Below are 14,600 nucleotides of genomic sequence, written 5' to 3'. Positions count from 1 at the left end.
CTGTTCTTATGACAGTGAGTGAGTTTTCATGAGAGCTAATGGTTTTATAAGGGGCTTTTCCCTCTTTGCTTGGCACTTCTCTCTCCTGCCACCATGTGAAAAAGGACATGTTTGCTTCCCTTTCCACCATAATTGTAAATTTTTTGAGCCACCCCTCTCCCCCAGCCCTGCGAAACTGTCAATCAATTAAACCTCTTTCCTTTATAAAGTACCCAATCTCAGGGAATTCTTTATAGCAGTGTGAGAATGAACTAATACAGTGATTTTGTATCAAGGGTGTGGGGCGCTATTATAAAGATACCCAAAAATTAGAAGCAACTTTGGAACTGGATAATAGGCAGAGGTTGGAACAGCTTGGAGGGCTCAGAAGAAGACAGTAAAATGTGGGAAAGTTTGGAATTTCCTAGAAACTTGGAGGACTCAGAAGACAGGAAGATGTGGGAAAGTTTGGAACTTCCTAGAGACTTGATGAATGGTTTTGACAAAAAGGCTGATAGTGATATGGACAATGAAGTCCAGGTTGAGGTGAGTGCAGATGGAGATAAGAAACTTACTGGTAACTGGAATAAAGGTGACTCTTGCAATGCTTTAGCAAAGACCCTGGCAGCATTTTGTCCCTGCCTGGAAGATCTGTGGAAGTTTGAACTTGAGGGAGATGACTTAGGGTATCTGGCAGAAGAAATTTCTAAGTGTCAAAGTGTTCAAGAGGAAGCAGAGCATAGGAGTTTGAAAAATTTGCAGACTGACAATGCAATGGAAAAGAAAAACCCATTTTCTGGGAAGAAATTCAAGTGGCTGCAGGAATTTGCATAAGTAATGAGGAGCCAAATATTAACCACCAAGACAAGGAGGAACATGTCTCCAGGACATGTCACAGACCTTCACAGCAGCCCCTCCCATCACAGGCATGGAGGCCTAGAAGGGAAAAATACTTTACTGGACCCAGCCCAGGAACCCCCTGCTGTGTGCAACCTCGGGACTCGGTGCCTTGCACCCCAGCCACTCCAGCCATGACTAAAATGGGCCAAGGTACAGTTTAGACCATTGCTTCAGAAGGTGCAATCCCATAGCCTTGGCAGCTTTCATGTAGTGTTGCTCCTGCAGGTGTGCAGAAGACAGGAATTGAAATTTGGGAACCTCCGCCTAGATTTCAGAGGATGTATAGAAATGCCTGGATGTTCAGGCAGAAGTTTGCTGCAGGGGTAGGGTCCTCATGGAGAACCTCTGCTAGGGCAGTGAGGAGGGGAGACATGTGTTTGAAGCCCCCACACAGAGCCTAGTGGAGCTGTGAGAAGAGGGTCATCATGCTCCAGACCCCAGAATGGCAGATCCACCGGCAGCTTGCACCATGAGCCTGGTAAAGCCACAGACACGCAATGCCAGCCTGTGAAAGTAGCCAGGAGGTGAGGGCTATATCCTGCAAAGCCACAGGAGTGGAGCTGCCCAAGGCCATAGGAGCCCACCTTTTGCATCAGCATGACCTGCATTTGAGACAGGGAGTCAAAGAAGATTATTTTGAAACTTTAAGGTTTAATGAGTGCCCTATTGGATTTCAGACTTTCATGGAGCCTGTAGCCCATAGCCCCTTTGTTTCTGCCAATTTCTCACATTTGGAATGAGTATATTTACCCAATGCCTGTGCCCCCATTGTATCCAGGAAGTAACTAACTTGCTTTTGATTTACAGGCTCACAGGTGGAAGGGACTTGCCTTGTCTCAGATGAGACTTTGAACTTGGACTTTTGGGTTAATGCTGGAATGAGCCAAGACTTTTGGGAACTGTTGGAAAGGCATGATTGTATTTTGAAATGTGAGGACGTGAGATTTGGGAAGGCCCAGGGTGGAATCACGTGGTTTGGCTCTGTCCCCACCCAAATCTCATCTTGAATTGTAGTTCCCATAATCCCCAGGTGTCATGGGAGAGACCTGGTGGGAGGTAATTGAATCATGTGTGTGGTTACCCACATACTGCTCTCATGATAGTGAGTGAGTGAGTTCTCACAAGATCTGATGGTTTCATAAGGTGCTTTTCCCCCTTTGCTTGGCACTTCTCTCCCCTGCTTCCATGTGAAGAAGGACATGTTTGCTTCCCCTTTGCCATGATTATAAGTTTCCTGAGGCCTCCCCAGCCCTGTGGAACCACGAGTCAATTAAACCTCTTTCCTTTATGAATTACCCAGTCTCGGGCAGTTCTTTATAGCATTGTGAGAACAGACTACTACAATTAAAAAGTATCGTGGAGACCAGGCACTGTGCCTCATGCCTGTAATCTCAGCACTTTGGGAGGCAGAGGTTGGGGGATTGCTTTACCTTGGAGTTGGAGACCACACTGGGCAACATAGTGAGACCCTGCCTCTATTAATTTTTTAAAAAAGTATCTTGAAGAAGAAATCGAACATTTTATTCCAAAAGTACTCCACATACCAACCATAACATCTTCCAGGATGATCATCAAGGGAATACTGCCCACTGAGGAAGTCAAAGTCCAGTATTCAGAACTCAATAGTTCTATAGGTAGTTTGCTGCTCAGCCTCAGAAAAATTATCTCCATCTTTTTTGGTGTTTTTTTTCTTTTGTTTGTCTGTCTGTTTTAAGAAAACCACCACTCTTTTCCAGAAATATATTTGTTCTAGTCAGTACTAGAATAATTTATAGTCCTCAGATTTACGTATATTCTACAATTGGAGTTTCTCTGCTATTGCATTATTTTTCTATGCTGGAATCATGATGGGAAAACTAAGATAGTATATAAGTTTATTAATTTGTTCTAAAACTGAGACCTTTCTAAGCAGTATCATAATAAGTGCCAGGTTGTTGTTGGGTGTTTCTTTTTTCCTACTTCTTAAAGTTAAAAAAAAGTCACTTTGAAACATGTTTGTTAAGTAAAAGCCCCCAGAGAGTGAGAGTAATAATGAATGGTGTTTCTGTACACTCTCCAAAGATTCTGGATTATTTCACAGTTTCACAACTTGAAATGTGAAATAGGTCCAGACAAAATTCAGGCCTTGATTTTTTATATTATTTTGCCTGGCACAAAGTCTTCTGCCAATGGCTATGTTCTGACCTTACAGGCTCATTAAGGCAAGAGTATCTCTAGCCAACACTTTCACTAAAGTAGAGCAGAGTATACGTCTAAACCCTTATATGAGGGCCCAGAGCATATAACCTTCCACTTTCCTTAACCTCAGTGCTTTCATCTAGAAAAAGTTAGAGAATTTTGGGGAAGCAAACTCAAATATAGGAAACTCATGCTGAGTCTTTGTTCTGCAGCTTAACTACCATAAATTTTTTAAAACATTATTTACCCTAAGTCTTATTATCCCAGTTGTACTTATGGGGAAGCTAATACCTACATATGTAGGTATTACATTATCTCATTAAACCTATGTAAGGTTTAACGAGATTAAATTTTTTTTAAAAAGTTTTTTAAAGTATTTCATAAAATAGTCATATGCACTTCTATCAGATAGTTCCCTTTACCAAGGCCGGAATATGTAAATATGTTTTCAAATGAACAATGGGAGGCTTGAAATTATTTAATTGGTCCTTTAGCTTTTCAAAACACGCATATTTTGTTTAATTATTTCATTGAACAAATATGCATTAACAGCACATTTCTAATTTTTAATCGCCGGGGACAATTTTAGGTTTTGGGAATATTGTGAGGCTCAAGTCACATGGGCGACATTATTGGTGATTGGATATGGCTCCTCAGAAACAGACAGTGAGCCAAGCATCATCATGACAGCAAGGCACAAGGTATACATAAATCTTTCATTCATGTAAGCCTCTCAAACTATACATTAAACCCAAATTCCAAGTTAACTGATATACTAGAACTGTTATGCTGCTCCAAGAATGCTTTGTAGAGTAGCACTGTTCTGTAAAAATAACTTTGTCTTATATTAAAAAAAAAAAAAAAAACCCTGAAAGATCCTGGAATGCCATTTCTTTCCAAAAGAGTAGCCATATTTGAATTTTCTTAGCAGCTTGCTGAGAGAGTGCAAAGCTAACAAGAATCAAAACAGACTCTTTACATAGTTTGTTTGGGTCTAGAGGAAATCTGTCCATGAGCTTTTGTGAAGGGGCCAACATGTCAGCATATGCCTGACTACAGTGAGTTTATCTTTCAATTGATTTAGTCCATTCTGGGGAATCGAGATGATGCAAGAGTATGGCACATAACCAAGAGCTTTCTCTTTTCATTGACAGAAGTGACAGAAATATCCTTACTCTTACAGATCACTTGATCAGAAATAATAGAGTCAGATACTCTATTGTTTAGATTCCTATTACTGTTATTTTGTTCATATTTTAAGATGTTATTAACATATGATGTAATCTTTGTAACAGTAATGTTACAAAATCAGTGGTGAAGAATGGGATGGACCCCATAATTCTGTTGTTCTGAAGTTTACATATAATTTCATGGAACATCTGTCCTATTAATAGAGGCTTTGGATGACTAGAAATGCTCAAAACTGAGCTGCAAAGGTGGTGGACATATTTTCTGTGTGTCACACATACAGAAACACACATACTTTTTGTGTGTCACACACAAAAAAATTTCAAATTGGGTGTTCCAAGAAAGTTTTGTTCTCTATTCAAATTTTTTATTTCTTTGAAATCTAATGGTAAACATACAGAACAGGAGTATGAATTAAGGTTAACCTGAGATTAGGCAGCTGACTTGAGGACACCTTAGGCTTCTATTTCTTCATGTTATCTTATAATTTCTCCAGGTTATTTTTGCAAACCAAAGACACAGAACTCTAGAGAACATGACAGCAGGTGTCAGAGGGGTTCAGCTCACATCTGACTAGAGCAGCCATGCCCAGCAGGCTTTTCCTCATATAGAAACATAAGTGAAACACCTCTAGGACCACAGAAACTTGTGGAGTTGGGGGAAATGTGGAGAGTGCCAAGATCTCACAGAAGCAATAGAAGAATGTTGAGACACGGACTGACATTCCAATGCAAGGTAGTATAAATCCCAATGCAATCTTATTCCTATCCACAGGCTGGTGAAACCTGATAGCATATGGTTATATGTAGAGTCAACAAATATTACTTGAGAAGTTAATAATTAATGTGTTCAAGATATATGTGTGTGTGTGTCTGTGTGTGTGTATATATATATATACACATACATATGCTGTCAATTCTAGGAGATACTCATTTTAAAATGAGAGACTAGGGTCTAACCACTTTGCATATACTAATCTTGTTTCTAGTTGAGCTTCAACTGAATGATATTGAGTCTCTGAATAAAATATATAGAATGCCTCAGGTTTTTAAATTATTATTATTTAATTTAATTAATTTATTTATTTTCTTTTTAGAGACAGAGTCTTGACCTGTTGTCCAGGTTGGAGTGCAGTGGCATAATCATGGCTCACTGCAGCCTCGAACTCCAGGGCTCAAGCAATACTCCCACTTCAGCCTCCCAAGTAGCTGGGACTATAGGCACGCCCCACTATACCCAGCTAATTTTTTTTTTTTTTTTTTTGGTAGAGACAGGATTTCATTATGTTGCCAAAGCTGGGAAAGCCCCAGGTTTTAATTCTGGCTTTCTTAACCTTTCTTGGGTATGATTGTGTTTTTCCACTTATGTCAGGTATATTCCTCAGCTATAGAATACAATAACTCGAGAAAAAAGACACTGAAGGAAACCTGCGCACCTTCATTTTGAATACCAGGAAACAAAACATATCCCAGGCCCATCACAATCAATATGGTTCCCTCTCCCTTTCTACCTTGTTGCTTCCAGCTGTTTGTCTTCAAGCAAATGCTACGCCCGATCATCAGGATTAAGGAAGTCAAGTATCAATTAGCAAAACCTTAACTAACTGCTCTCCCTTTAGCACCTGGAAACTCTTGGCTCTCCACCATGTCTTCTGCTTATTGCCCCCAAAAGTACTCTTCCCACATCTTCTTTATCCCTAAGTCACTCTTGCTATCAGCTTTGCCTGAGATGCAGCCTTCCCTGACCTCTTTCTGTTTCCTCCATCACATTATTCTAATGATCTTTTCTCTCCCTGATACTCAAGTAGAGTCTTGTGCCAAAGTTATGAGGTGGAAAGAAACATAACACGTTCCATACCTCTAGAAACTAAATGTAGCTGGTGCATGGCCATGCAGTTTTACTCAGGATGAATTAGAGAAATAGGGTTTAGTTAGATAACATCTTACAGTTCAACAGTTAAAAAAAATAAAAATAAAAACTAAACTTTTATCCCAAGCACAATTCAATGTCATTGTAAAATGAGAGGCATACACAATATATGCTGAACATTAATCAAGGAAAGAGACCATATGAGCTGTGTAAGGGAAGATTTCACAGAGAAAAGAGCCTTTAAGGACGGGTAGGATATGCATTGCCAAAAAAGAGGCAGAGATGTCATGGATATAAAAGTCATGTCTGGATGATGCTAAATCAGTAATTCTGGCTGGAATGATGTTTGGGGAGAGTAGTGAAGAATAGGAGTAAAAAGCCAGAGTGGAGCCATACTATGAAAGGCTTTGAAGCTTGGACTGATGAATTTGTGCTTGATCCTCAGAACCAGGCTTCTCCCATGCCTTTTACTTATTTGTCTCCCAGAATCAGCTCTGGGTCCTATTCGCTCTCCTTATCCATCTGCCTCATGGTGAAGAGGTGCATGCATCTGTTCTGAGATTCCTGTCAATTTCTCCATGAGGCAGATGGTCTATTTCTGATTCCAGACTTTGCCAGACCCCCCTGAGTTTTTCATCCTCTAGCCCCGGGGATTTATTGCCAGTGTAGCAACAGATACCATGTGGCAGATGAGTGTAGAGAATAAGTTTCAGTAGATGTATTCACCAAGGGGCCATTCCAGCTCATTAGCTCATGTCCTTTTCAAAAGGTAGTGTCTTCTTATTATAAGATGGAATGGCTAAGAGGAAGATTAATGCAATTTAAATTGGGATTAATGTAAATTATTTTATTGATTCTCCTTAGATTATTTTAATCACTTAGTTTCTCTCCCCTGCAATGATTTTATTGTTATATTCATCCATTTTTGGTGGACCAAGAGACAAAGAAAGTTATTAGATGTGTCCATTTTTGAAATTGGCACCTATTATACATCTAAATCAAATATCATTAACATCAGACCCCAAATTTTCTAGTCTGTCTCTTCAATAATAATCAAATCAATGTGGGTCAGCCAGAGCTAGAATCTCCTCTTGTCTAGCTGCGTTATGAACTTTAACCAGATCTCTCCTATACCAATATGATACATCGTGTCTTGCTAAGTTGTTCATCATCTAAACCAGCTATGATATTTCCTTAAGTTCCATAGCAACGAACTGCTTTTGGGTCTCTAACCTACCATCACAAACTGTATACCAATAGTTGCTGGCCAAGGAGAACCAACCAAAACTGGGCTGAAATCAGTATAAATTAATTATTTGCTTGAAAATATAAAATCCCTAAATGCTTTCCCTAGAGATGGTAAGCCAATGACAGTTCTATGTGCAAAAGAGTTGTAGATGTATTTAGTGCCCAGAACTAGATTTTCTCCAGCTACAGGAAACCATATGACTTGACCACCAAGTATAATGTCAATGGTCACTTTTATTTTGAAGTCCACACTTACTAAAAATCACTTAATTAGAATGCATTCAAACTTGGTCTGAAAAACACTGCTCTCATAGACGCGACAGGACAGATTTCTCTCCAGTTGGAATGGGATTTTTGCTGGTAACCAGGCACAGGAGTTTCAAGACTTGTAACAGTATTGAGAGTGAATGAATGATGCCCCTGATCATTTTTTTTAGACAACCCCAAGCCTTGGCCTTTCTTTCATTAATGGGTTCAGTTGGGAAGCAGACCTGGGAAAGGCAAGGGGAAAAGAAAGGAATGGGAGGAGAGGAGTATTCTACTTAGAAATAAAATCTATACCCATTTACAACTGAGAATATCATCTTTCTTTGGTAAAGGATTAAAAAAAAATTCTCTTCTTTTTAAAAGATTATAATATTTCCTCTTTTCAGAGTTCAATAAGATATCCACCAGTTTCTTCTAAAGCTTTTGAGACCTTGCTTCAAACACACCACTGAAGAACTAAGTATTCTTAAATATCATAATGCTATTTTTAAAACTAAGAAAAGTTTTTTATTTGAAGATTATTTTTTTAAAAGCAGAACAAAAACTTGGCCTAGAGTCCTGAAAATTCACTTTTTATAATACTCAACTCCCAGAGCAGATCTTCGTCTCATTTCACATTCAATATTAGAATCTCACCATTTCCATTTAAGCAAGATTTAATAAAACGCATGCTGATTTTACAGTTAAAATAGTGGGAAAAAAATAGTTGAAACAGCGGCAGAGTTCCCCCTTTTGTCATTTTCATTCTTCCTTAAAAAGGAATCAGGCAGAGAATCTACACATGGGTGTACACATGTACACACACACAAACATTTTCCTTTTGAGTCCCTGACGCTCATGGTCTAAGGAAGTTTATTTAACATTTTACATAGCTCAAGAGGTATCTCTTCTCAGTGTTTGAATTCTACTGAGGAGAACATAAGAATGCTTTTCTTAAAAAAATAGATTTAGGGAGTACAAGTGCAGTTTTCTTACACGGGTACATTGTTTAGTGGTGAAGTCTGGGCTTTTAGGGTATCCATCCTCCGTACAGCAAACATTGTACCCAAGATGTAATTTTTTAATTCTTGTCTCCCTCTCATCTTCCCACCATTTGGAGTCTTCAGTGTCTAATTTTTCCCCCTTGTATGTTCATGTGCACCCATTATTTAGCTCCTACTTATAAGTGACAACATACATTATTTGGCTGTCTGTTTCTGGGTTATTTCACCTAAAATAATCGCCTCCAGTTCTGTTGCTGTAAAGGACATGATTTTATCCTTTTCTATGGTGGAGTGCTATAGATAGATAGATAGATAGATAGATAGATAGATAGATAGATAGAGAGTGTATATATATACACATATACATATATATATGTATATATAAGTATACATATATGTGTATATATGTATATATATCCTTTTCTATAGCTGAGTGTATATATATATAAATATGACTTTGCTATTGTGAATAGTGCTGTGATAAACATACAAGTGCAGGTACTTTTCTATATAATGATTTCTTTTTTTTTTTTTGAGATGGAGTCTCGCTCTGTCACCCAGGCTGGAGTTTAGTGGCATGATCTCGGCTGACTGCAACCTCCGCCTCCCAGGTTCAAGCGATTATCCTGCCTCAGACTCCTGAGTAGCTGGAATTACAGGCTCCCGCCACCACACCCGGCAAATTTTTTGTATTTTTAGTACAGATGGGGTTTAATCATGTTGACCAGGCTGATCTTGAACCCCTGACCTCAAGTAATCTGCCTGCCATGGCCTCCCAAAGTGCTGGGATTACAGGCAGGAGCCACCGTGCCTCGCCAACAAAATGATTTCTTTTCGGGATCCAAAGGAATCCCAGTAGTGGGACTGCTGGATCAAGTAGTGATTCTATTTTTAGTTCTTTGAGAAATCTCCATACTGTTTTCCATAGAGGTTGTACTAATTTACATTCCCACCAACAACATATAAGCATTCCCTTCTCTCCACATCCTTGCTAACATCTGTTGTTTTTTGACTTTTTTGTAACAGACATTCTGACTGGTGTAAGATGGTACCTCATTGTAGTTTTAATTTGCATTTCTCTGATTTTGAGCATGTTTTCATATTTTTGTTGGCCGCTTATATGCCTTCTTTTGAAAAATGTCTATTCACGTTTTTGGTCCACTTTTTAATTGGATTATTTGGTTGTTGTTATTGTTAAGCTAATTGAGTTCCTTGTAAGTTCTGGATATTAGCTCTTGTCAGATGCATAGTTTACAAATATTTTCTCACATTCTGTAGGTTTTCTGTTTACTCTGTTGATTGTTTATTTTGCTGTGCAGAATCTTCTTAATTAAATCCTATTTATCCATTTTTGTTTTTGTCGTAATTGTTTTTGAGAACTTAGACATAAATTCTTTGCCTAGACTAATGCCCAGAAGAGTTTTTTCTAGGTTTTCTTCCAGGATTTTTTTAAATTTCAGGTCTTCCCTTTAAGTTTTTAATTAATCTTTAGATAACTTTTGTATATAGTGAGAGATAGGGGTCCAGTTTAACTCTTCTGCATATGGCTATCCAATTTTCCCACACCATTTACTAAAGAGGGTGTCCTTTCCCCAGTGTATGTTTTTGTTAACTTCATTAAAGATCACTTGGTTGTAGATATGTGGCTTTATTTGTGGGTTCTCTATTGTGTTCATGGATCTGTGTGTCAGTTTTCACACCAGTACCATGCTGTTTTGGTTACTGTAGCCTTGTAGTATAATATGAAGTCAGGTAACGTGATGCCTCTAGCTTTTTCTTTTTGCTTAGATTCACTTTGGCTATTTGGGCTCTTTTTTGGTTCCATATGAACATTAGAATTGTTTTTTTTCTAATTCTGTGGAGACTGACATTGGTAATTTGATAGGACTTTCATTGAATCTCCAGACTGCTTTGGCAGTATGGTCATTTTAACAATATTCATTCTTCAATTCATTAGCATGGGATGTTTTTTCATTTGTGTTCACCATCTATGATTTCTTTCAGCAGTGTTTTATAGTTTTCCTTGTAGAGATCTTTCACCTCCTTAGTTAAATGTGTTTCTAGTTATTTTATTTTATATTTGTAGCTATTGTAAATGGAACTGAGTTCCTGATTTGGGTCTTGCTTGTTATTAGTATATAGAAATGCTATCAATTTTTGTACATTGATTTTGTATTCTGAAATTTTACTGAAGTCATTTATCAAATCTAGGACACTTTAGGGCTCTCCATGTATAAGATCATATCACTAGTGAACAGAGATAATTTGACTTACTCTTTTCCAGTGTGGAGGCCTTTTATTTCTTTCTCTTGCCTGATTGCTCTAAGTAGGACTTCCAGTACTACGTTGAATAGGAGTGGTGAAAATGAGTATCTTCATTTTGTTCCAATTCTTAAAGGGAATGCTTTGAACTCTTCTCCATTCAGTATAATGTTTGCTGTGGGCCTATCATATATGACTTTTATTATGTTGAAGCATGTTCTTTGTATGCTCAGTTTGTTGAGGGTTTTTATCATAAAGGAATGCTGAATTTTATTTAATGCTTTTTTGTGTGTCTTTTAAAATGACCATATGGATTTTGTGTTTAATTCTGCTTATGTGATGAATAACATTTATTGACTTGCATATGGTGAACCATTCTTGCATCCCTGGAATAAAATCCACTTTATCATGGTATATTATCTTTTTGATGTGCTGTTGAATTCAGTCTGGTATTTTTTTTTTTTTTTGAGGATTTCTGCATCTATGTTTATCCAGGATATTGGCCTGTAGTTTTCTTTTTTTGTTATGTCTTTGCCTAGCTTCGGTATCAGGGTGATACTGGCTTCATAGAGTGAGTAAAGAAGGATTCTCTCCTCCTCAACTTTCTGGAACAGTTTCAGTAAGATTGGTACCAATTAGAAGACAGAATTTAAAGGACAAGAAAGGAGACAAAAAAACTACAGAAAGCCAAATTAATAAACACTAGCCTGGAGATATACATGTAACTATAGTGCTTTGAATGAAAATGGTAGCCTTAATTTTAGTCCCTTAGCTTAGCCAAATATCTTGGTCATCCAAGACCTGGCAAAATGCCTTCCAGAAATATTTCTAACTAGTTCATCAATCAGGACAGTATTATCAGTGTCTAGACAAGACCTCTCCAGAGAGTGAAATGAGGCTTTTTCTTACCAGAAGCAGAGAAATTTCTGTCTCACCTTTGCCAAACTCTAGTCTCTCTCCCTGTTGTATGTCTTTCAAGTTAGGCTTCAACCAGAATGTTTGAGAAGCGGATTCCGGTTTGATTTTGAAGTCTTGTTTGTTTTTTTGTTTTGTTTTGTGAGAGTGAATATAAAGGCAGTAAATTGGTTTAATATTTCCTGTCCCCAGCAAAACAAGAAGCCCAGTGGGGAGAGTGGGCTGAGGCCAGCATGAACCACCAGAAAAATCTGTTCTAGATTTAATCTCAATGTTTATGGGTCCAGGAAATATTCAAAATGAAGACACTTTGGGTTCTTTGGCAACTAATGTCTAAAGTAGCTTATAATGCTGTTCTTTTATGATACCTTGCATTGAGTACTGAAAGCCAGAGTATTAAGGCCTCCAATAAGCAAAACTAGCAGAAAAAAACAATGTCCTTGCTCTTGTCATCCTACATTTTTAGAACTAAGCAGCTGATTTTATTTTCTAATGAAAAAATCTGTGAGTAAGTTTTAATTGTGCTGTGAGGAAAAAACCCATTTGCAATTGAATCCAATTACAACTCATTTGTGATTAAGATTCAGTATTTAATATTGATGGGTTGGTATTGTTTTCTTATTGCTGTCTATGGAGAATTCAATATGAACAATATGTTGAACACAAAATACACAAATGCCCATTTTTTTTTACTCTATAAATATTGGATTGGATTTATATCACAAAAATAAAAGAATCATTTGTTAAGAGTATTTTAAATAAAAACATGAATATGCATAAATGAAGAGTATCAGAGTTCCCTTCTAATGAAATTTCATAAGAAACATTACACAGCATTCAACATAGAGACTAAAAATGAAAATTAGAGTTACCTTCAGATACTAAACCACTCCAATTTCCAAACATCCTCTTGGCAAAACATTTAAAGAAAGATAATTTTCTATGTGATTTGTTTACAATTGAGCTTGACAGCAGATGCTTGATTTAATAGCTAAGCAGATCATTGCCCAACTTTGAACTTTATCATGGACAGGCAAACTTTTGTTGTCTCAGTCCTTCCTGTATAATTTTCACTCCAAGTTAATGACCTCACAGGATGGGAGAATCTACCTTTAGTTTTTGAAGTTACACTTAGTTTCTATTATATAAGGGAGACAAAATAAAACATAATTGCAAACAATCATAACCACTGAGGGTAACACAGGGAGATGATTAAGTAAATTGCAGTTTATTTATATAAGCAAAATAATAAAGACATGCAATATATCCAAAATATACTTTAAAAGCATTTAAAAATGAATCAAAAACATTTGTATTGCATTTTAAGTAATAAAAAGCAGAATAGCATGATTATAAATAGGTGAAAAGATATATAAAGAAATGATCGAAAAGATATATACCAAAGATTTAATAATTATTTTATCGACTTCGGGTATTGTAATTTTCTTCTTTATACTTTTGAAGTTCCCAACTTCTAGAATGGGTATGTACTATTTTTAAACTAGAAAAATACAGTGCTTTTGTGAGAATAAATGTGAATTAATAGTTTCTGCTGTACAACAGAAGGTGCCCTCAACCCTAAGGAAAAAGGCGGCTTTCAGGTCTTCATATTATAATGCCTTTCCTTGAAAATCTAGAGGACAGTGAAACCAAAGGGAGAGAATCAGGCTAATTAAGATTTTGCTCCAACAAAGTTGAATGCACGGATATTGCACTCCCTCTGTCCAACACCAGTGTGTTTTCTGGCCAAGGCTCATTCCATAGGAATTGCCTCACTCCACTCAAATGTTCTCAGCCAATCCCTAGTGCCCATGATTCAGCTGAAAGAAATGGCCTTTCCCTACTCTCTTCCCAGCAACCTTCGCCACTTGAGTCTTCAAATCAGATCGATCACTCTTGGGAACCATCTTCTCATAATATTTTGGCATAAGACATATTTTGAATGAACGGATTTTGTAAATCTCAAATTTACTGAACTCCCAACAGTGAACTTCCTAGGGTACCCTGCAAAAAATAAGATGACAGTTTTTCAAACCTCATAAAACACGTTTTCATTCTATTAACAAGGTTAGAACAGAGAAGCTGTTTTTGTGTGACTCCTTCTTAGATCTGGAATGGGAACTGGGTTTGCACAAGGTTGAAGGTTGTGAGGATGTTAGAATATGTCTTTAAAAACTGGGAACAGTTAGAACAGAATGGTAGAACCTACGCCGGAGTTTTGCATGGAGAAAACTAATATTTCAGACTCAAACATCGGAGAACTTAATATCAGTGCCAGAAAAGACCAAAGATCAAACCTGACTTGAAGGATAGTATACCTAAGAGTCCAGAACAAGGTGAAGTTGACGTTAATGCAAAAATATTTCCTACAGGGAATAGTGCTAGTGAAGAGTCATTACTCAGTCATAGTTCGAAATAACATCTGGCATGTTGGGCCTCATTTATGAGATAGCAAAAATGAGAAGTCAGAAAAGATTAAAGGGTCAGAGTGGTGCAAGGTGTACTACATGAACCATTTAGAAAATCCTGAGTACAATAATCAAAAAGAATGGTAATGGCATGAAAACAGACACAAAGACCAATGGAACAAACTAGAGAACAGAGAAATACATCCATACCCTTACAGCCAGCTCATTTTCAACAATGGCATCATGGACATACATTGGGAAAAGGACAGTCTCTTTAATAAATGGTGCTTGGAAAACTGGATAGCCATAAGCAGAAGCAGAATACTAGACCCCGATCTATACCCATACACAAAAATCAACTCAAAAATGGATTAATGACTTAAATGTAAGACTTGAAACTATA

This window comes from Nomascus leucogenys, chromosome 20 (assembly GCF_006542625.1).
Source record: "Nomascus leucogenys isolate Asia chromosome 20, Asia_NLE_v1, whole genome shotgun sequence".
In the NCBI taxonomy this organism is placed as follows: domain Eukaryota; kingdom Metazoa; phylum Chordata; class Mammalia; order Primates; family Hylobatidae; genus Nomascus; species Nomascus leucogenys.
This window is presented reverse-complemented; position numbering follows the sequence as displayed.